General features: G+C 44.7%; 1 long non-coding RNA gene across 3 annotated transcripts in view; it reads left to right on the top strand.

Moving 5' to 3' along the window:
• LOC146403693 (uncharacterized) overlaps positions 1–24,253 on the top strand; it is a 152,933-nt gene that overhangs the window by 62,166 nt on the left and 66,514 nt on the right. The window contains exon 1 of one of the 3 annotated variants that reach the window (XR_014843387.1): positions 4,773–4,880. The exons of 1 other annotated variant lie outside the window; for it this stretch is intronic. This is a non-coding gene — a long non-coding RNA (uncharacterized LOC146403693). Of the gene's footprint in view, positions 1–4,772; positions 5,098–24,253 lie in introns of those variants that run through there. One more of the 3 variants, XR_014843388.1, reaches the window with a different exon arrangement.

Below are 24,253 nucleotides of genomic sequence, written 5' to 3'. Positions count from 1 at the left end.
CGTGAAAGTAGTTTATCTTCACTGCCTCTACTTCTTCAGTTGCCATTCTCCTTGTTTCCTCCATGGAGAAGACAGACTATCACCAAGCAAAATGTGAATGATCATGCTTTTGTGCAGTGAGTGCTATGAAGAATTGAAAGTGAGGAGGCTGGGCTAGCGTAGCCTAGGTGGTCCCAAAAGCCTTGTAAGGAAGTGACTTCTTTTTTTAAATAAAAAAAATTTAATTGAAATATAGTTGATTTATAGTGATCTGTCCATTTTTTTGCTGTACAGCAGGTTGACCCAGTCATACCTATACATACATTCTTTTTCTCATATTATCTTCCATCGTGTTCTATCACAAGTGATTGGATATAGTTCCCTTTGCTATGCAGCAGAATAGGAAGTGGCTTCTGAGCGTGGCCCACAAAGTGATGGCATAGGATATAGCCAGCCATAGTCATGCTTAAGAGAAGTTTCTGTTGAATCGCTTTCTCAGTTCTTTCTTTCTTTATTTATTTTAATGGCTGCACCTGTGGCATATGGCAGTTCCCTGGGCCAGGGATTGGATCTGAGCTGCAACTGTGGCATAGGTCACAGCGGCAGCTACACCCAATCCTTTGACCCACTGTGCCAGGCCAGGGATTGAACCTACGCCTCCCCAGCCACCCGAGCTTAACCCATTATGCCACAGCAGAACTCCTCTCAGTTCTTGTTTAAATGGTAAGATATAGAACATGTAAGTCCTTGAAAAAAATATCTTTTAAACAATATAGTTTTTCCTGTTTTAAGATTTTATATATGTTCAATAATCATGTATGCATTCTTTTTGTGTCTTATTTCTTTTAAGAGTCAACATTATGTTTGTGGTATTTATCTGTGTTGTCTCTGAGAATTTCCTTTCATTGATGCCATATTGCTCCGTGGTGTCAATATACCCAATTCATGATCTACTACTGATGGACATCTGGTTGCTTCAGTGCCACTATGAGCATGCCTGTATGTGTTTTATGGTGTATGTGTGCTAGGGTTCCTCCATGGCAGCTTCAAGAAATAGAGTTGCCGGGTTGTGGGTTATATCAATCTATGACTTACCTAGTAATACAGATTTTTTCCTACTTTTTTTTTTTTTTACTTGAAAGGGCTCCAATATTTAAGAGTATTTTTGATCTTAAAACACTCTCTTCAAGGTCACCAGCTGCCTCCACATTGCCGCAGTTCTGAGTCTTCATCTTGACCTATTAGCAGCTTTTGACACCATTGTTCTCTCTCTCTTCAAGACACATCCTTCACCTGGATTCTGGCTGATACTCTTGTCTGTTTGCTAGACTGGCCTCGTCTTCCCATCCTATAAATTCTCATGTGGAAATGCCAGGCCAGGCTTGCCCATTTCTTCAATTATTCAGGACAACTAGAAAACCTATATTTGTGTGAAATTTTTCAATTTTTAGTGTTGGAAATGAACTTACAAAATTTTAAAAACACTGTGTAGGCCAACCAAAATATATCTCCCTGGCTCAGGGCCCACGGGCTTTTTTTTTTTTTTTTGTCTTTTTGTCTTTTTGCCTTTTCTAGGGCCGCAACAGCGGCATATGGAGGTTCCCAGGCTAGGGGTCTAATTGGAGCCATAGCCGCCGGCCTACGAAAGAGCCACAGCAATGTGGGATCTGAGCTGTGTCTGCGACCTACACCACAGCTCACAGCAACGCCGGATCGTTAACCCACTGAGCAAGGGCAGGGATCGAACCCGCAACCTCATGGTTCCTAGTTGGATTTGTTAACCACTGGGCCATGACGGGAACTCCACCACAGGCTTTTTGCAAAGAGTTGGAGGAAGCCGACTGAGAAGATGTAGTCACACAGGCAGGAGGAGAACAAGGTGATTTTGGTGTCGTGAAAATCAAGGGAGAGGAGAGTTTCTAGATGGAGGCAGTGAACTGGAGTCAGATGTGGGAGAGAGAATGAGGAAGCTAAGGCCTGAAGGATGGCCAGCATATATCCTATTTAGGAAGCCACTGGAGATGAAGACAGGACAGGCTCCCTGGCATTGGGACCTGCAGAATCCAGACTACAATAGGTGCCAAGGTAGTGAAGGCATCATAACTTCTCTATCAGTTAAGATGTTGTTGGCTATGAATAGGAGAAAACTCTAAAATGTCTTAAAAAATAAGGATCCTTACAAACTCACATAAGTAGAGAAGAATGCCTGTTTCTGGATTGGTTAATCTATGGCTTCCTAGTGTCATCATGGACTCTGGTCTCTTCCATCATTTGGCTTTAAGACATTACAAATACAATCTCCAGCAATGCGGAGTTGAGGCTGGGTATTGGTCTTATACAGGGTCTGAGGCGTGGTTGGAGAGGGCTGGACCACCACTGATGCTGGAAGTTTCTTCTGGGCCAGCCCAGGGCTTAGGCTTTAGAGAACAGTGGCTTATAGAAGGGTGGAAACTACAGAGAGACACCTGCTCAGAGGGCAGCGCTGCAGGGTGGGCAGCAGCAGACAAGTGCCACCTGCTCGGCCATGCAGCCCCGTAGTCCACAGCAAGGCCGGAAGGAGTGGCTGGGTGGGGAGACTGACTCCACATCTTCTCTGCTTGATGTGGAAGAAGGATGGACCCTGCCAGCAAGATTCTTCCCTTGCTTCCCACCTCTTTAGCCCAAGTTATTGGAGTCATGTCCTGAAAAAGGGGATCCCAGACTTTCTGCCATATTGGTGTGTGGGGGTTGAGTCATTAATTGGAAAAACAAAAGCAAATGAGCGCATTTGACCTTAAGCTGCTCAAGCACGTTATACTGCACATAGATGTACATATTTATAATTATCTGCTTGTGTCTCCTTTTCCTCCATTAGACTGAGGGTTTGGGAAGGCAGGGATCACGTCATTTATACCTCTGAGTCCCAGCACCCAGGGTAGTGCCTGCCCTTTAGTAGGTGCTCAACAAATGCTTATAGGCCTAAGATGAATTAAGAAATGGGTAGTTTGGTTTTTGCAGATTCAAACCCAGTGCATTTTAAGGCTGAGGGTAATAGTGTAAGAATGTACCAGCTGTGTGCCAGGTGCTCACAGGTCCTGTGGAGAATATAAAGTTAACCAGATCTAGTTCTTGTCTTCCAGGAGCTGATGGTCTGTGGAGCAGGGAGACACAGACTCTTCCTACTGAAGTATGATAAGGTTTAGAATAATGAGTCAAATTAAGTATTATGGAATACAGAAGGAGCAATTCATTTCAATCTGGGACTTTTGAAAGGTGCCAGGGATATTTTGAGCAGAGCATTATGGATAAATCTAATTTCAACATGTGGAGAAGGAAATTGCAGGCAAGGAAATGGCCAAGCAAAGTCATGAATTATTATTATATTATTCAGAGGCATTTTAAAAAGTATCTAGGAAGAATAAAAGGCAGGTGGTAGAACACTATGGCAGGCTCACCAATAAACCAGTTGGGAGAATGACTAGAGTACCTTTCAAGAAAAGAGGGAGTATCAGTCAAGACAGGCTAAGTTATGCTGCAGTAATGAGCAACCCCAGTATCTTAGCGGCTTATACTAACAAAGGTTTATTTCTCACATGTATTACATATGTTCTGTGGGTCACCCGGAGGTTTGGCATCCTGCCGACCCAGGATGACAGAGCAGTTACCGATCTGAATGTAGGTGATCACTGAGGTGGAGGGAATGTGAACTCCATAGAGTCTTGTCCCATAATTAATTGTCTGCTGGAACACATCATTTCTGGTTACAACTGATTACCTGGAACTGGTCCCATGATTCTACTCCCTACAGGGGGGCCAGGAAAGACAGTCCTATCATGAGCCCCCAAATGTGGAGAGATAGGAATATCTGATGAGTAGCACTAACGGTTACTCTAGATGGCAAGACTGAATCCACTTCAGGGGATAGGGTCATGGGCTTGCTGTTTGTTTTTAAATTAAAATTTTTTTTTTTTTTGCCTTTTAGGGCCACACCTGCAGCATGTGGAGGTTCCCAGGCTAGGGGTTGAATCGGAGCTGTAGCTGCTGGCCTATGCCACAGCCACAGCAATGTGGGATCCGAGCCATGTCTGCAGCCTACACCACAGCTCATGGCAACACCTGATCCTCAACCCACTGAGTGAGATCCTTAACCCATTGAACCTGCATCCTCATGGATACTAGTAGGATTTGTTTCTGCTTCACCTCGATGGGAACTCCTTGCTGTTTATTTTCTGATGGTGGGATAGTAATAGTGTCATGGTGGCCAGTGTGTGTGTGTGTGTGTGTGTGTGTGTCTGTGTGTGTGTGTGTCTGTGGTCTGTGTGGTGTGTAGTGTGTGTTCAAGTGTATGTGAGAGGAATGGGGGCTCTCTCCTTCTCATTTTTAATTTTTAAGATTTTATAGTCATTTGTTGTCATATTTTTCTAGCAGTAACTAATCAACACACCTAACTAGACATCGTCTTTCCTTATCCGACCTGCCCAATGTTTTCAGTGTCTCTCCTCCCTCCCTTCCTTCTTTCCTTCCTTCCTTTTATAATTTGTTTCAAATGAACTTCTTATTTTAAAATAATTTTAGATTTATAACAAAGTTGCAAAGACAGTACAGAGAAGTTCCATATACCCCTCACCCAGTTCTAGTTATGCTATCATCCATTTCCATGTCCATGGTATTTCTTGACGTTTTAAACCCCTTAAGGACTACATCCTGTCTGACCTAGTGTTTTCCTGGAGTTTCCCAGAGAGCCGTGGCTGGTGGGAGTCGCAACTGAAAGGCTGAGACTGTGTTTTCTGTCGGTTGTACACATGTCCGGGCTTGTCCAGAGGCCAGTAAAGTCTGTGAGCTGGACGGACAGAGAGGCCCCCTGGGAAGGAGAGAGAAAGGAGGTGGAAGAAGCCTAACAGTCTGTCTAAGCCAGGGCCACGGTCAGTATTGGAAGGAAGGAGGCTGCAGAGAGTGAGTGGGTTGTTCAAGAGCTTTCTCTCTCTTTCTCTCTCTCCCCCCTTCCCCCGCCCTCTCTCTCCTCTTTGACTCGGAGGAGAGGAGGTGGTTATGTGACTGAGCAGAATCCAGTTCTGTGAAGGAAAAAGAGCACAAAGGCTGTAGGACTCTGTGAGGCAGAACTCAGTGGAGCTGGGAGAGGTGAGCTGAGAAGACATCATACACTGAGGTGTGGCCAGTAAGGCTGGCCTGAGCAGAGTCTCCATGGGGCGAGAGTTCCAGGCTCCGTGAGAGCCCACAAGGCGATGCTCTCCAGGGGGAAGAGCCTGGGAAGGAGCTGGGTGGAGGTGGTAGCATCATGGGTCACATGTTTCCTCCGAAATTCTGTGTCATTGCTGTTATTGGAAGCCTGTTGTATCCTCACAGCAGTTACTGCTGGACGCATAGGAGTGACACGTGTGTGTTGGGCTCTGATAAGTATTGAGTCACCGCCTATCTCCCTCTTAAAGTGAGAGAAGGTCCCCAAAGGCCAGGGCCCAAAGAGATGAGTGGTACCTGGGCTTCAAAGATGAAAGTCACCCACTTGAGTGAGATAATTGGGCACCTGCAGGTCCATTAGAAGAAGGAATGGTCTGACCTCAAGGCTTGTGGTGACACCATGCCCCACCCAGAGGAAGAGGTCAGAGGTGGGGGGCTGGGTGAGCACCTCCCGCAGGAATGGAAGCAGAGATCTAGAGCTTTCAGGGCTTTCCAGCAGCTACCCCAGAGAGGAGTCAGTTCAGGAGCCTAAGAACTTGGTGGCGTTCTGTATACTTGGGAAGATTACATGCATTATTAACTGTTGCTTAGTGAGGCTGTAGGCTTGTCTTTGGAGGAAGCAAGACTTGGGACCTAAAGCAATTCTCAGGAGAAGGAACACCTCTAAGGTGCACTGTGAAGCTGCATCGTGAAAGAAAGGAGTCCCCGAGCCCGGGTAGGAAATGCTGGGTCAGGCGAAGAACTGACCTGGAAGCAGCTGCCTCTTTGCAGAAGAGCTGTGTTGGTATCCAGTAACTCAGCTCAGGTTGCAGCCCCTCTGTCTGCTCCCAGATATTCATTCTGATTGGATGTGCCATCTCGGTCAAGGGCATTGCCATCCCCTGTATCCTGAACTAGAAAGCCACGTGGCTTTTGTGATGTGCCCTTCAGTCCACAGCGAGCAAACTTGTCCTGAGGGTCAGTTGTGCTGCACTCTGTATTGGGGCTTTACAGGGATTTTTGCATTTCACCCTCATAATAATTCTGTGAGATGGGTACCATTACTCTTATTTTACAAATGATGAAACTGAGGCTCGCAGATCAGGTAACTGATTCAACCTTAAAAAGAATATGTCAGAGTTCCCACTGTGGCTCAGCGGGTTAAGAACCTGACATAGTGTCTCTGAGGATGTGGGTTCGATCCCTGACCTTGTTGACTGGGTTAAGTATCCAGTGTTGCTGCAAGCTGTGGTATAAGTCACAGATGTGGCTTGGCGGATCTGGTGTTGCCATGGCTGTGGCGTCGGCCAGCAGCTGAAGCTCTAATTCGACCCCTAGCCCAGGAACTTCCAAATGATGCAGGTGCAGCCCTAAAAAAAAAAAAAAAAAAAAAAAAGAATACGTCTGTGTCTGACATCCTAAGCCACATTCCTTGACAGCCGCCATGTGCTTTGTTGGTGTTCTCTGTCTTGATCACACTGTGAGATCAAAGTTTCTTCAGGAGTGGTCCAGACTCCCTGCCTTGGAGTCCCCTGGCCTGTTGTTGGGAAGAATTGTAGAGTCTCTAGCGGTGGAACCCACCCCTTGTCTATAGAGCAAATTGTAGGCAATTCTGACGTCATTCGTGCTTAAGACCCCCTCCTGTGGCTGATCAGCATCTCTGAGATTGGTCCAATTTCTAGGATGGATCTCAATATTTTCGCCACGTGCTATGTACCCATTTTAGGAGAAGAGACAGATGAGCCATGACACTTCCCGAGTGGCTCTTTTCAACTGAGAATAGTCAGAACGAGAGCTACAGGGCCACCCAGACGGGACACCAGCACATCAGCAGGGTGATGGGCCCCGAACCATCTGGAGACCAGTTTTGTTAACCATTGTCACTGCTTAGAGATGTTACACAAGTTCAGAACGGGCTTTGAGGATCCTTTTAGAGCAAAGCTTTGGTCCACAGACATGGACCAAATTGAAAACATTCTTTGAAACATTCATCAAGTGTTTTTTAATCTGCCAAACTCTACGTACTTGCAAAGTGCATTGCGTGTAGTATTATCTCACAGTGCTATGAGGTGGAGAGGAATATGGGTTGCTATGGAAGCTGAGCTTATAAATCTTGGAGCCAGAACTCACACCCAGGCCATGGTGCATAAGATTTGGGAGCTTCTGACTTCACTCAAGGCCACTAAGTCTTAGGCTTAATTGTCTTCTGATAGTTCTGGTTGAATGGATCAACTGACCCTTCAGTCATTCCATACTTACACCTTATTGAGCCTGAACCTAGGTGCTGTGGGGCACCTCCCGGGCTGAGAAAAGATACTTGCTTCCAGAAACTCACAGGGTAATTAAGTGAACAGCTCACATGTGAGGAACCGTACTAACTCACATGGACTTGCTGGGAGTTTCACTCTGTGGGTCCATGTGTGTGAAAGTGTGTGTTACTGTGAGTCTTTATGAGTGTGTGTGTATGTATACGTGTGTGTATGTACAGGAGCAAGAATATGGGAAGAGAAGGCAGCACCCAGGGGATGAGCGTAGGAGAAGATGTGGTTCCAGGACCCAGTTCAGAGAACCTGGGAACTCAGAGTCCTGCCTGGCTGGTGAGATAAGAGGATTCTATGGGGAGGTGATATTCAAAGTCCAGTGGCAGCATCTTAGACCATCTGGGGAGTTTTTAAAAATACCAGTGCCTGGGCCCTTCATTTAGCAGAGCCAAGTCGGGGATAGGAGAGGAACCAGTCGTTTTTAGAAGCCCCTTCATCGTTCTGTGACTATCCAGATGGAACACCGCGCCAGTGTGTGCTTTCCCAGCATTTCCCGGGGCCCCCCTGTTTTGAATCCAAGCCACAGATCTTTCAATAGACTCCTTGGTGCTGGGCCTTCTTGTTCTCTTTCCTGTGACCAGGAGGTCAGATGACCACGTATACGCCTGCTAGGAGAGGTCACCACCTGTTGCTGTAAATCTGGTACAATTTCATCATCGCTTTGCCCCATGTATTTTCAGTATCTTATATCTACATCTGGATGGACGATCTGTTGTTTTCTGCTTTGTAGCAGCTTGTACAGTCACACGGGGACGTGTGCTGTGGGCTGTGATGCTGCTGGGGGGTTTGCCCTGTAAATACGGGCGGGGTGAGTTTATTTATAGGAAGTGACGATGGTTACCTTTGATGGTTATTGACCAGAGCAGGTTTTCACGTCTCATCTTTCTTTAATTTGTTGTTGGGAAAGAGTTTCAAATAAATTTGTAAAGGTCAAGTGAATTCTCACCACTTCGGGGAAATCTCCCTATGTGGGAGTTTCTGTGAGGTCTGAGGAGATGATCAGAAATCTGCCCGAGCAACTAGAAAGATAGGACATCTGGGAGGAAAGAGCTTTGTCGATGTATTTGACAGTGCATCAAGGCAGTGGTTCTCAGGCTTAGCTGCAGCATTAGAATCTTCGAGAGAACTTCAAAACCCAAAAGAAAGACAACCCCCGACCCCAAATCCCAGGCCTTGGAACAATCTAATAAGAGTCTCTAGGACACAGGACCAAGCATCAGTATTTTTTATGTTTTTTGGTCTTTTTAGGGCTACACCTGAGGCATATGGAAGTTCCCAGGCAAGGGGTAGAATTGGAGCTGTAGCTGCCGGCCTACACCACAGTCACAACAACGAGGGAGCCAAGACGAATCTGTGACCTACACCACAGCTCACAGCAATGCCAGATCCTTAACCCACCGATCGAGGCCAGGGATCGAACCCTCGTCCTCATGGATCTAGTCAGATTCATTACTGCTGAGCCACGATGGGAACTCCAGCATCAGTATTTTTTTTAAAGCTCCTCAGATGATTCCCTTGTGTAGCCAAGGTTAAGAACCACTGCATGAAGGGATAAGAGAGGCTTAAAAAGAAGGGCCTCGATAAGTTTTAAGGAAGAAAGAAGAAGAAGCAGCCAAGGTTAGAGAACAGTCACAGAGAGCAGCTTCGGAATGTAATAGTTAAGTCCAGCCTGTTCCAAGAACTCAGCTTAGCCTTAAGAAACGGATGGCCAATCTCCAAACATCCTTGCAATCCTCAGTTCATGAGCCATTTGCATCACGAGGCCCAGGGCACATGCAAGGGCTGATGAGAGGAGCACCCTGCTTCTTCTGTGCCCCCTGGCCCAGGAGAGGAGGGAGAAGGACTGCGAGGTCACTCTGATTCTCTATGCAGCCAATAATCCAAATGGATAACTTCGGAGAGGGTTAGAAAAGTCTAGGTGTGGGGAACGAGTGATTATTCTTCAAAGGTGGGGCTGAAAAGGTTTCCTGTTTCTGCCTTTGAGGATCTGCAAGGGGAGGAGATGGATCAAGTGACACAGACAAGACACGGGCCCATCATCTGAGATCTTAGCTGAGCAGGTGTGGTCTGTTAGGTCTGGCTGTAAGCACTCAGCTGGGGACATTTTTAAAAGAAACATTTTATTATTTAGTTCCTATTGCGGCTCAGTGGGTTGCAAACTCCTCTAGTATCCATGAGGATGCAGGTTTGATCCCAGGCTTCATTCAGTGGGTTAAGGATCTGGTGGTGCTGTGAGCTGCAGTGTAGGCTGGCAGCTCTGATTCGACCCCTAGCCTGGGAACTCCATATGCCTTGGGTGCGGCCCTAAAAAGAAAAAAAAAAGACTTTAGGGTAAAATACTGTGAGCTGACACACACTCCATATTCAGACTTTGCCAGTTGCCCCAATCATACCCTTTATGGCTTTATCCCCCCAGGTCCAAAATGCAATAGAGGGTCATACATTGCATTTACTCATCATGCCTCTTTAATCTCCTCTAATCTGGAAAGTTCCTTGGGGTTTTTTTGGGTTGTTGTTGTTGTTGTTGTTATTTGCTCTTTCCTGACATTGACTTTTCTGGTGTCCAGGCCGGTTGTTTGTGGTGGGAAGACTCTTGAAAACACACGTATCTCAGCTGACGGTGAACATGTGTCAGCAGCCAGCGGCCCTCCAGGCCTTGCTTCTTGACCTCTGTCCTAGAGACTCCGGGGATTGTTTGGGTTTATGCAGCTCAGGTAACCAGATAATCAGCCCTTCAGTGAGGACACGGAAAGTCACGTCTCCATGCAGGGCAGAGGGGAGGCTTGTAAACAGAGTGGTACCCATGGTCATGTCCTCTAGCAGCTAATCCTCTGTAAGGCCAAGAGAGTGGGTGGAACATGTTTTGGTTCCATTTGTGGAAATCATGTTCTTTCATTAGCCCAGCTTCCCTCTGCCTTTTATATACGTGCACACTGGTTTATGTTTTGTTTTTTCCACTCCTTCCCTCTCCTCTCCGCCTTCTTCTCACTCCAGATGCCCATCTCTGCAAAGACGCCAGATGCATTTTCCAGGAAAGGGTCAGGGTGCTGTTCCCGCAGCATGGGGTACTGTGGCCGCCATTTGTCCAGGATTGTTGAAATTGGCCTGGATTCTTCAAGAACATCAGGCACCCAGAGAAGATTTTGTTTGGGGGCCTGAATAGCTTTGGGGGCAGGGCTGTCGCTCTGCAAACCTTCACCCCTCAGTCCCTCCAAGCTGCTGTCAAAGCTCGATCTCTGGATCTGTCAACAGCCTGACTCACAGTTAAAATCCTTTCTATCTTCATCCCTCTTAATACACTGAGCAATAACACGTTTTTATTTATGAGGGATTGGACCAAGTTCGCTCTGTGCGGTGGTTAAGATTACGGTCTTTGGTGTCCGATGGTCTGGCTTTACTCTTTGCTGTCTCACCATGTGTCCTTGGACAGATTGCTTAACAGCAGTGAAGTGGGGCACATATTAGCTGTTTTATAGGGTCAGAGCAAGGATTAAATGTCAGGAGAAACGATGGCATTTAGCACAGTGCTTGGCAAATAATAGGCCCTCACTGGATGTTCATCGTCATTATTACTTTGCTTATCACTTAAGTGGAAATTTAAAACTCATTATCCGTGGTCCTCGGGGAAAGAGTATGGGGTTTGGTGTCACCCAGGTGTGGATTTAAGCCCTGGCTGTGCCCCATTGCTGTGGGCTGAGGTTGGGTGCCGGCCCTTCTCTGAGCCTCGGTGGTCCCCATGTGTACAGTGGGAATGCTCATCTCTTCCCAGACTTGTCGGGTCCACCGAGAGACCCCAGCACAGTGCCCAGGGCAGAGTGGATGCTCGAGTGAGGCAACTGCTGGTTCTTTCCTCCTCTTCCTCTTCTCCCCCCGACCCACCCCTCCTGGCCCCACATCTCATTTCATTGAGTTTCCTTTCTCATAAGGGAGGGAAAGCAGTTGTTTTGAGTGAGTCAGAGCAGTGATGGGACTGGCATTCCTGTGGATTGTTATCACTGGAGTTATTTACCATTTAATAAGCACCCACAAGGGTCTAGAAAGCTCTCACTACCAGACTTTGCAGTTTTTCTGTAGCCCCAGTCCAGGAAAAAAAATGGGAAATGGGAAAAATTAGATTTTCGTGCATTGTTCACACCTCCCTCTCCTTTGGGTGCCTCCAAAATGGGGGCCCATGGCCTCCGTACCAGCCACGTCTCCCACCAGATTCCTCTCCTTTCTGGAGAAGCCATCTTCTAGAACTTTCCCTTCCCATCACCCTATTGAAATTACTGATCGTTTGTGGCTTTTTTAGATCCTCTGAGAGGCTGGACAAGCTCAGCTGGGAGGCTCATTTGAGCTGAGGGGTAGTGGGTAGCAGACGATTATGTGGTATTCTTTTCAGGGGATTAATTTGTCTTTTAAACGGAGACCATTAATCTTGGAATCGTCGATATTTTAGAATGAAGAGAATTGGTACTATTCATTCTGGAAGTCAGGTCTTCTGATTTCTGGTCTGGGAAATAGACTGGTGTATGTGTGTGAAAATAGAATCATGGTGGAAATCTTGGGCTCCAAGGTGGGAAAGCTGGGACGTTCACTTCGTTCCGACGGGCTGATCCGTGCCTCCTGCTCCTCCGTGCTGCGGCAGGGCCCAGGGCTGCGGCGGCCTTGCATGTAAACCACCCACAAAAAGACGTGCCACAAGAGTTCCCGTTGTGGCTCAGCAGTCACAAACCCAGCTCATGTCCATGAGGATGAGGGTTTGGTCTCTGGTCTCGTTCGGCGGGTTAAGGAACTGGTGTTGCTGCAAGCTGCAGTGTAGGTCGCAGACACGGCTCGGATCTGGCATTGCTGTGGCTATGGTGCAGGCCCACAGCTGCAGCTCAGATTCCACCCCTAGCCCAGAAACTTCTCTATGCCACAGGTGCAGCCCCAGAAAAAGAAAAAAAAAAAAGAAAAAAAAAAAAAAAAAAAAAAAAAAGAACAAAAAACATGCCACAGAATCAGCTAGTAGAAGCTTGGGAGGGTGAGTTTCAGATTTCCCTTTTTTTAATTTAATTTTTGAGTTGGTTTTATTTTCCAGATTGACGAAATAAGTTTTGTTAATTTGCACAGGGAAGTAGAGATTCTAAGTTACAGGAAAGGTCATTTTTATTCCAAAATCCAGGTATATGCAATTACACTTTCATTTAAGAATGAACTCTCCCTTCCTTCTTACCCAGGACCCTGCAACTCCCCTGAGCCTCTGAGCTTGCCTGGTACAAAGAAGGAGACATGCATTGCTTTTTTTCCCTCCTTCAATGTCTTTTTTTTTCAATTGTCCTATAGTTGCTGTAAAATATTATATACATTAAAGGTATATAATATAGTAATTTAAACCTTTTAAAGGTTATACTCATTTATGGTTATTAAATATTGGTGATATTGTTGTACCATACATCCTCGTAGCTTATTTTGTACCTAATATTTTGTACCTCCTACTCCCCTACCCCTAGAGTACTCCCCCCAATAACCACTAGTTTATTCTCTGTATTGGTGACTATGCTTCTTTTTTGTTATATTCACTAGTTTGTTGTATTTTTTTAGATTCCAAAGATAAGTGATATCACACAGTATCTGTCTTTCCATGTCTGATTTATTTCACTAAGTGTAATGCCCTCCAAGTCCGTCCATTTGCTGCAATGGCAAAATTTCATTCTTTTTTATGGCTGAGTAGTATTCCATTGTGTATATATCTGCCACATCTTCTTTAATCATGCATTGCCTTAAACCCTATCATCTCACCGCAGTGAGCCTGAAGCTTCAGGTACCCCAAGAGATTGCTTCTTTGAGGTCCCTATAAATTGCAAAACTGATAGAGGGCCTGGGCTAATCATGAAACGATTGAAGAAAGAGGAGAAAGCACTTCTGGAGCTTAAATTACTTCTTGAAGAAGCTGCTTCTGGATGGGGAACCTTCGTGTGGGGAAGAGCTGAGGAACAGGAGGACAGGATGCAGACAGAGGGTGCAGCACAGAGAGCGATTACTACAAGCAGAGTTGGGAGACAGTTGCTGAAGGAGCTGTCACCTCCTGTCCAAGTTTGCTAGCACTGACCCCATATTTGAGAACTCCAGGCTGGTCACTCTGAGACTTATCCCATTCCCTTTGGACTGGCTGTGGGAAAAGATGAATAGTCCACCAACTTAACTTAGAGAGATCAGAGATGGTTTTTTTCCTTCTCTTTTTCTGGTTCCCAAATAAGCCTTCAAGCAGGAGAGAACACACAGACCTTGACCTGATTCATGTTTAACTAGAGCAGGGATGTGGGAGTCCAGTGCCTGTAAATCAGCTTTCCTATCTGAACTCCTCAAAGAAAATCTTTCCCCGGAGCAATCGCCACGTCCAGAGGTCACACACACTGACCAGCCCTTTGAAATTCTGTCTGTAGATAATGGCAGCCGCAGCCAGCCTGTCTTACTGAGAGAATCCTGTTGTCTGTGATATAATCCAGAAGAATCCCCAAGGTGGCTGATGAGATTTGCCTTTTGGAGCAAAACTGTAGCCAGGACCAGAACATATTTCCCATTGCGGTTTAAAGAGGTTTCTAAGCTTGCAATCCTAGGTGTTTCAGGATTCTAAAATTAGGAAGCTGATTAAGTCTTCAAGTTCAGTTTAGAGAGAAGTGTGGGTTGATGAGGATTCAAGCACCACTGTCTCCTCTAGTGATTTTTTTTTAATTGATATGAGCTTTTCTTAACCTTGATATTCAACCGATTTTTAGGCTGCAAATAGCTGACACTAGATTGTCAACGGCTGAAGTCAAGGCCGGTTTGGAAACACAGGGGGAGGAAATATCTAAGTGGAGTATGTGTGTGTGGGTTCTCTAAGTTGTGTATCCGAATCATAGTTTTAGTCCATGTTGTCAGAATCACCTGGGATGCTTGCTTAGAATGTTTGCTCAAAATATTCCTCAGCTCTACCCAGTCTGACCAGATCAGACATTTGGGGGAAAAGTAGTAGCCTAGAACTTTACCTGTTACACAGTTTCTCCATGTGATTCTAATGAACACCAAAGGTTGCTTTAAATGAGACTCAGCTCCTAAAATTTGTAATATCTGTTTATCTCTAACCAAACTTTCAAATTCTTGGGAGAGAAAGACTCTGGTTGGCTTCATATTCCAATGATCTGTTGCTGAATAACAAATTATCTCAAAACTTAGTGACTTCAAATAAGATTTTGGTTTTTTAATTACTCAGTGAATTTTATTACATTTATAGTTGTGCAAAGATCATCCCAACCAAATTTTACAGCATTTCCATCCCAAACCCTCTGTGCATCCCTCCCCCCCAACTTGTCTCATTTGGAAACCATAAGTTTTTCAGAGTCTGTGAGTCAGTATCTGTTCTGCAAAGAAATTCATTGTGTCCTTTTTTAGATTCCACATGTAAGTGATAGCATATGATGTTGGTCTCATTGCCTGACCTACTTTACTTAGCATGATAATTTCTAGGTCCATCCATGTTGTTGCAAATGCTGTTATTTCTTTCCTTTTAATGGCTGAGTAATATTCTATTGTGTATATGTACCACATCTTCTTGATCCACTCCTCTGTCAATGGACATTTAGGTTGTTTCCATGTCTTGGCTATTGTATAGAGTGCTGCAGTGAACATTGGAGTACATGTGCCTTTTCAAATCATGGTTTTCTCTGGATGGATGCCCAGGAGTGGGATTGTTGGATCAAATAGGAATTCTTATTTTTAGTTTTCTGAGGAATCTCCATGCTTTTTTACACAGCGATTGCACCAACTTACATTCCCACCAACAGTGTAATAGGGTTCCTTTTCCTCCACACCCTCTCCAGGATTTATTGTTTGTAGACTTTTTGATGATGGCCATTCTGGCCGGTGTAAGGTGGTACCTCATAGAGGTTTTGATTTGCATTTCTCTAATAATGAGTGATGTTGAACATCTTTTCATGTGTTTTTTGGCCGTCTGCATGTCTCCTTTGGAGAATTGTCTTTTTAGATCTTCTGCTCATTTTTTGATGGGGTTGTTTGTTTTTTTGATATTGAGCAGTTAGGAGGTGTTTATAAATTTTGGAGACTAATCCTTCGTCAGTCGCTTCATTTGCAAATATTTTCTCCCAGTCTGTGGGTTGTCTTTTCGAAGATTTTGTTTCATTTCATGATTTACAGGTCAGGAATTTGGGCAAGGCTAACTGTTCTGGTAGTCAGAACAGATACTAACTCAGCAAGTGCTGTTTACAGTGGGGCCGAAAGATCCACTTCCGAGATGGCACATTCACATGACTAGCAGGTAGTCCCTGGTTATCAGCTTGGCGTTCAGCCAGACCATCAATGGGGAGACCTCAGTTTCTCTCCATGTGAGCCTCTTCATGAGGCTGTTTGGCTTTCCCATAGCATAGCAGCCAAATTCCAAGAGCCAACATTCCAAAGGACCAAGATGGAAGCTGCCAAAGCCCCTTCTGACCCAGTCTAGATGTCAGACAGCATCTTTTCTGCCATATCCTTTGGTCAAAAAATTCACTATGATCAACTGAGATCCAAGCATAGGTGAAATAGACTCCCCCCCCCTTTTTTTTGGTCTTTCTGCCTTTTTTTCTAGGGCCACTCCCATGGCATATGGAGGTTCCCAGGCTAGGGGTCCAATCGGAGCTGTAGCCGCTGGCCTACACCAGAGCCACAGCAACGAGGGATCCGAGCCGCGTCTGCGACCTACACCACAGCTCATGGCAACGCCAGATCCTTAACCCACTGAGCAAGGGCAGGGATCAAACCCGCAACCTCATGGTTCCTAGTCGGATTCATTAACCACTGCGCCACGACGGGAACTCCGAAATAGACTTCCCTTTTGGATGTGAGGAGTAGCATGTGCACAGAGGGAGGAAAGGAATCAATGGTGGCCATCTTTGGAGCCTTTCTTCTGTACCCTACTTGGGTCAGTTGTCAACCCCTGGATCATGAACACAGGCATTGGAACATAGTGTAGATTTAGCCACTGGGAGTTCATCCTGGCATATTGAGGGGAGAATCATCATAAATCTCACAGGCACTCCAAGGGATGTCCGGTGATTATAGAATCTTTTTTTTTTTTTTTTTTTTTTAAGAGCCACAGGTGCGGCATGTGGAAGTTCCCCAGGCTAGGGGTCCAATTGGAGCTACAGCTGCCGGCCTACACCACAGCTGCAGCAACACCAGATCAGAGCTGCATCTGACTTACACCACAGTTCATGGCAATGCCGGATCCCCAACCCACTGAGCGAGGCCAGGGATCAAAGCTGCATCCTCCTGGATCCTAGCTGGGTTCATTAACCACTGGGCCACGAAGGGAACTCCAGAATCTTATGGATCTATACAGTCTGAGCATGTCTCATCCTATGCAAATCAGGAACTGCCCTTGGGCACTGGTTATCCTTAAAAGCTAGAATTCTTCTGACCTGTCCATGAGGCACCCTGTTCCACTTTCAGATATTTCTCTGTAACACCTACCTGTCATCTGCTAGAGTAACACTCAACGACCATGGATTGTTTTTCCAGACTATAAGTTTCTCCACCAGGCCTAAGCTCTTTAAGGCCTGAGCCTGTGTATTTTGTATATCCAGCTTCAGTCCCTGGCACATAGTAGGTGTTGAGTAAACACATGTTGTGTGTTCTTGAATGAATAACCACATTTATCTACATGGATAACAAAACTGACTCAGGTGAATACTGAGTCCCTACCAGTAGGGACGCATTCATTATTGCCTCCATATTTTCTCAAGCCAACTTCACCTGAAGTAATTTATGGTTAAATTACAGCTGGTAAATCAAGTGAACACTGGCCCAAACGTTGGCAACTGAAGGTATATTCTTTAAAACCACAGGAGAAATGTCACTATTTTGGAGCCAGGATCGAAATAACCGCCAACAGAAGCATTGCATGTTTTGCTGTTGTTTGGTTTAAAGAAGAAGTCAGACAACTATCCTCCTTCCCCAAGGCTACATCCTGCCTGCCACCTGTTTTTGTTAGTAATGTTTTGTTAGAATACAGTCAGGTCCGTTTATTTTCTTATTGTCTGTGAGTGCATTTGTGCTATGAGAGCAGAATGGGGTAGTCGTGGTAGGGGCTATTATCCACCTAGACCCTAAAATACTTACTGTCTCATCCTATACAGAAAACACATGCCAACCCTTGGCAGAGGGCTTATTTTAAGTCTGTTTGGTGCTATAATAAAATATCACGAACTAGGGGGGCTTATATAAACAACAGCACTTTATCTCTCACAGTTCTGGAGGCTGGAAGTCCATGTTTAGGGTGCAAACACAGTCAGGGGAGGGTTCTCTTTCAGGTTGCAGACTCTTCATTGTATCCTTAAGTGATGGAAATGGGGCTAAGAAGCCATGTGGGGTTCTATTATTATTATTATCATTATTATTATTATAAAAGGGTTATTATTAAACAATATTAAAAGCATTAACCCCTTTCATGAGGGCGCCACCCTCAGGATGTAATCCCCTCCCAAAGGCCCCACCTTCCCATACCATCACACAGGACACTAGGATTTCAACCTTTGAATTTGGAGGGAGACACAAACATTCAGACAAGTGGAGGTCTGAGCCCTTTGTTCTTGGTTACTTTACTTGGCAAAGTTGAAGGGGTCTTCTCCCCACATTTCTACATTTTTAGCATTTTCTACCAAAGAGAAAAGCTCATCCACTGTGGGAACTCCAATGATGCTGAACTTCTTAGGTAAAAATAAGGTTCTTTGACTTGACCAGTAAATAAGAAGAGACCAAGAACCAGCATAAGGAGCAGAGGACTTTTAACCTGAGGGCAAAGGTTGGGAGTAGACCTATGGCTACCCTGTAGTAGACATTTATTGCTCTTTAGCAATAAAGGATCCATTTCTTCTTTCTTTTAGTAATAGCAGCTTACTTACTTCTAGGTAATTACCTCTCCCCCACAGAGTGCTGATCTTGGTTGAATCAAGGCACCTGGTCCTGCCCTACGCAAGACTGGACGTATGATTTAAGCGTGGGCCCTTCGACCCAAGGGTGGATAGAATATTGAAATTGACGCATTCTAGTGATGGTGGCCTTGAAGACCATCCATTCCTTCCTGCTGCCTGGAGCCCTTGGGATGCTCTGGTCCCCCTTCCTTTTCAAGCCATATTCTCCAACTTTCCCTTTAATGCCATGAGCCACCAGTATTCTCTCGGTACTTCCTTTTTCAAAAAATTTTAAATTAGTCAAATGCTATTACTTACAGCCAACCCCCCTAAATCTGCAGATAAATAATAACTATATGAAGAAATGTTCCAAAAAATGCAAATCAATACAAGTATTTTTAGCCTATAAAATCAACACATTTAAATAATGATGTTATATCAAAGATGTAGTGGGTCAGGCATTCACATGAGCTTTCACTGAGATTTATTTTTTTTTGTCTTTTTAGGGCTGCACCCACTGCATATGGAGGTTCCCAGGCTAGGGGTCAAATCGGAGCTGTAGCTGCTGGCCTATGCCACAGCCACAGCAACGTCAGATCCGAGCAGCGTCTGTGACCTACACCGCAGCTCACGGCAACGCTGGATCCTTAACCCACCAGGTGGGGACAGGGATCAAACCTGTGTCGTCATGGATTTTAGTCAGGTTCATTTCTGTGGAGTCACGTTGGGAACTCCTCACTGATATTTTTAATTGGTGTTTCCTTTCTGGAGATTATTTTTTGTAATATATGTCAACAGGATTAAAAAAGATCATGCCTTTTGACTTAGCAACTTTGCTTCTAGACATTTGTCGCAATGAAAGAATGGAGCTGGAGATATGTAGATTTATGTAGAAAGTGTTCAGTATTATTTACGGTTACAAGAAATTGGAACTTACTTAAATGTCCAGAATATTAGGAGGACAAGTAAGTTGAAGGAGGTGTTATCATGTCACAGTTTCAAGTGTGGTCTCTGGAGCTGGTCAGCCTGGCTTCAAGTCCTGTTCTTCCTCTGATCAGCTATGCAACCTTGGACCAATTGCTTAGACTTCTATCTGTAGAATAAACACAAAATGATATTATCTAATGGTGGCAGCTGGCCTTCCCAGATGTTGTCCACTGATACCCGTCTCCTGGAATTCATGTCCTTGTGTAGTTTTCTCTCATATTGGGAAGGATGACCTTTGTAACCAGTTGGATAGTGTGAAAATGATGGAATGTGACTTCTGAATCTGGAGACATGGTGGCTTCCATCTTGCTCTGTTTTGAATGATCTTGCTCTGGGCGAGTCTAGTTGCCACGTTGAGAGGGTACTCAAGCAGCCCTATGGAAAGGTTCATGTGACAAGGAACCTCCTGCCAGTAGTCCTGGAGTGAGCCATCCTGTGAGTGGCTCCTTTAGCCGAAGTTAAACCTTCAGATAAAACACACTGGGGAGTTCCCTGGGCTGTACAGTAGGACCTCACTGCGTATCCATTCTAAATGTAACCGTGTGCATCCCCAGCCCCAGACTCCCTGTCCATCCCACTTCCTCTCCCCTCTCCCCTGGCAACTGCACGTCTGTTCTCCATGTCTGTGAGTGTTTCTGTTTCGTAGATAGGTTCATCTATACCATATTTTAGATTCCACGTAAAAGTGATATCATATGGCATTTGTCTTTCTTTTTCTGACTTATTTCAGGGAATATATCCAATCTCTTGGGATAGAACATGATGGAAGATAATATGAGAAAAAGAATGTGTGTGTGTGTGTGTGTATGTGTGTGTGTGTGTGTGTGTGTGTGTGTGTATATATATATGACTGGGTCATTATGCTGTATAGCAGAAATTGACACAACACTGTGAATCAACTATACTCTAAAAAAAATAAAATTAAAAAAAAAACCCATTCTGGATAACTGATCCACATCTTAACTACAACCTCATGAGAGAACCCTAACCAAAATCACTCAACTAAGCCACTCTTGAATTTCTGATCCACAGAAATCATGTGAAACAGTAAATGTTTACTGCTGTTTTAAATCACTAAGTTTTGGATTCATTTGTTGTGCAGTGATAGATAACAGGTCTTTTAATTTCTCCGAGCCTCAGTTTATTCATTTATGAAATGAAGATAACATTGCCTGCCCTAGGTTTTTGTGCAGAAAAATAAGGCAAGGGAAGAATTACAACTCTACCAGCCTTATCTGAAATCTTAGGAGCAAGATGTGTTTTGGTTTTAAGAATTTTTCAGTTTCGGGAGTTCCCATTTTGGCTCAGCAGGTTATGAACCCGACTAGTGTCCATGAGGATTCGGGTTCGATCCCTGGCCTTGCTCAGTGGGTTCAGGATCTGGTGTTGCCGTGAGCTGTGGTGTAGGTCATGGACCTGGCTCTGATCAGGCATTGCTGTGGCTGTGGCGTAGGCTGGCAGCTGCAGCTCAGATTTGACCCCTAGTCTGGGAACTTCCATATGCAACAGGTTTGGCCATAAAAAAATTTTTTTTTTCAGTTTTTATTAAAGTAATAAGCTGTACATTACATTATACTGTATATTCTTACCATCCACTGGTGTCTGACTCAGCATCTCGAAATCAAATGGTAATATTTCTACATCAAAATGTATGACTATGCACCCAAAGTAGGATAAATAAAGGCTAAAAATAATCTCTTGTCAGTTTTTGCTACCAGGATTTGCTGCCAAATGAATATGCCACAGTCATACAAAATGAAACAAACAAGCAAAAAACTTGATTTTTCAGAGCTTTTTTTGGATTTAGGAATTGTGATGGGGCTTGTGGATTTGTATGTTTTTCATCATCTCAGGTTGATTCCTGCTCAGACACTAGCTCCCTCTCTTATCTGGTTGGATTGCAGTTATCTTTTTCCCTTTATTTGCATTGATGGGGAAGAGACCAACACGGCCTCCGTCACCGCTTGAAAACCCAAAGAGGGTAGGTTGAAGCCCTGGAAAAACCAGGGTTCCAACTGGTGGATCTCTCCTCTTATGAATTTAGTTCTCATTTCTGAGTCAGCACCTGATAGTCATGACCCCAGAGGAGACCAATGAATCATCCGTCATGGGGTTTGGAGATGATTCAGCAAGATCGAAGTGGTGTCAGGAGTGTTTTTGGCTGAAGTTCTTGAAGGTACTGATTACACGTCCAATTATGCAACTGGCGCTGAGGCTTGCATTGTGCTCCAACCCATTTCTCACCCAAACCAAGCATGTGAGACGGGGCCCTCACCTGGTAGAGCATGGTCTCCTGGTGGATCTCAGGCCCTTGGAGCTCAGGAAATTGTTCCTGCCAAGACGGTTCACTCGCCTTTCTTGAGTGAAGGGGAGGTGGACTCAAAGCCACCCCATCCATATTTACCCCTTCGGCGTCATCTCTTGCTCTGAACCAAGCTCAGAGATGATTTGAAAGAAACCAGAAGTGATTCCTGTGACATACTCTCTTGCTGTGTTGCGTCCTTTCAAGGTATGAGAGGAGACCTCTCCAGGTTGAATCAATTTCTAGTGTTTAAAAGAGTCCCCATTCAGTGATTAGCGACTCATTCAAATGGAATCAGACCTTGTCCCCAGTTCTTGGAGGCTTAATATTGTTCTAGAACATAAAATCATGAGCTTGAGTTCAGATTCCACTGCTGCTGCTGACCTGGCCAATTTATCTTTCTGAGCTTCATTTTTACCAGTCGAATGGGGAGTGGGGAGTAAGAAAAAAATAGGGCTCCACTAGTTTAATATTCTATTATTATCTTTGAGAAGGCCATCTGAATTCCTTTCACTCTCTGTTCATCCAGCAGACATTTATTGAATACTTATTGTGTCCACTGTTCTAGGCATTGAATATATATTCTCTGTCTCCGCTTTTTGTCTGTATTTTAGTGGGATGGGGCAGCAAACAAATAAATCTTAAAAGAGGACATGGGTAATGTTATGTTTGCATTTGAGAATTTGAATCTTGAAACTAATCCAAGAAAGTATAGCACTTTGACCTATTGTCTTTACTTATAGAGCCTTGTATCTAATTATGACTTTTTCTTTTTAAAAATTATAGTTGATTTACTGTTGTGCCAATATCTGCTGTATAGTACTGTGACCCAGTCATACATACATACACATTCTTTTTTTTTTTTAAATATTATCATCCATCAGGAGATTGGATATAGCTCCCTCTGTATACAGTAGGATCTTATTGTCTATCCATTCTAAATGTAATAGTTTGGATTATTATGATTTTTAAAACAATGTTTTTGATTAAGGGGATAAAATATTATAAGCAAAAAAAAAAAAAAAAAAAAGGATAGAGAGATAGAAAGGCTGGAGGGCCATTAAATTCTAGGGGAAGAAACGGTGGTTTTCATTATCAGAGTTCCAGCCCCTCTGCATGGACGTATGGAATCGTGTGTGACATTTTTGCTCTAGCCACAAAATTTCATGAATTTTCAGTCACTGAATAACAAAATAATTCATCATTCTAGTTGAAAAGAAGGAGGCAATTTTGAGGGCAAAAATATTTCCTTGAAAACCTCTTGAGATTCTAAGGCCTTGACCGCATTCACTGGGACTGAGCCCTCAGAGGAAGAGTGTCCTGAGGCTTTGGCGTGAAAGAGCAAGTCCCTGTGTCCCCACAGGATGGGGAGCCAGTGGCCAGGGACCTGAGATCGATTTAGTCTCTGTTTCTGTGTATCTATAGCTGTAGCTAATAGCTGAACGTCATTGTTAATAGGCAAATCAGAGAGTCCTCCTTCCGGCTAGTTGAAGAGAACAGGGAATATGGGGGCAGCAAGGAAATGAGCATCCTTGGAGTGCCTCTTGGGGGCAGGGGGTCCTCTGCTACCATTTTATTTGTTACCTAATCAAGTGGAGGCTGTCGATTCATACATATACAAAGGACCTTGTGGGTATGGAAGTGGAGTTTGAATTTTTCAAGGCAGGAAACCATTGAAAGGATTTAAGAAAGGGAGCAATCTGGCCAGATTTATTTTTTAGAAAGATAAATGGATCTGTGGCTTCCCCATTCTGCTAGGAGTGTCCCTGCATTCCTGACTCCAGACGGAGGGCAAAGAGTGAGAAGAGGAGAGGATGGAGCCAGGGAGCTGCGGTCCTCTCTGCATAGTCTGCTGAGAGATCCCCACCAGTACGCCCACGAAGCATTGCCATCTCCTTCCTCCCATCCTTTCTGCTGTCATTGTCCTTTACAAAGCCGTTGCAAATTTACATTGTAAATGTCATGGCCATTTTTAATGTCATGGCACATTTTACTTATACATCTGTCATTACCCCCACCATTCGTGGTTATTATTATTATTAATGGCCAGACCCACAGCATATGGAAGTTCCCAGGCTAGGGGTTGAATCAGAGCTGCAGCTGCTCCACAGCCACCGCAACATCAGATCCGAGCCGCATCTGCGAACTGCGCCGCAGCTCATGGCAACGCTGGATCCTTAACCCCCTCAACGAGTCCAGGGATCAAAGCCACACATTCACAGATGCTAGGTAAGGTTCTTAACCTGCTGAGCCACAGTGGGAACTCCTTGTGGTTATTATTTTCACTTTTGACATTTACATGGTCATCTTAAGTGCTTCCTCTTCCACGAGCCCCCAGAAGGAGGGGAATATTATAATTCCTAAAATATAATTGTGGTAGTCGTGCCCTAGTGGGCTTGAGTGACTTGCCCGGGGTCTTCTTTCATGTTGGACGATCAGAAGGGTGACTGCTCAGGATTCTGTGGTCTCATCATCCCCTCCAGTTTGGAGATGAGATAAGAACAAGTGCCCAGCATCCTCTTTGATGGACACCGAGATGTACAGACTCCTAAACTGGGGACATTCTCCATCATGGTGCCTTTGAACGAGAGGCAGAAGGG

The sequence above is a fragment of the Sus scrofa genome, chromosome 4, assembly GCF_054392235.1.
Source record: "Sus scrofa isolate SSC_HxYL_T2T_F1_AM1 chromosome 4, Sscrofa_HxYL_maternal_Yorkshire_Landrace_v2.0, whole genome shotgun sequence".
In the NCBI taxonomy this organism is placed as follows: domain Eukaryota; kingdom Metazoa; phylum Chordata; class Mammalia; order Artiodactyla; family Suidae; genus Sus; species Sus scrofa.
Note: the sequence above shows the minus strand (reverse complement) of the source record. Positions and strands in the feature narration are given on the sequence as shown.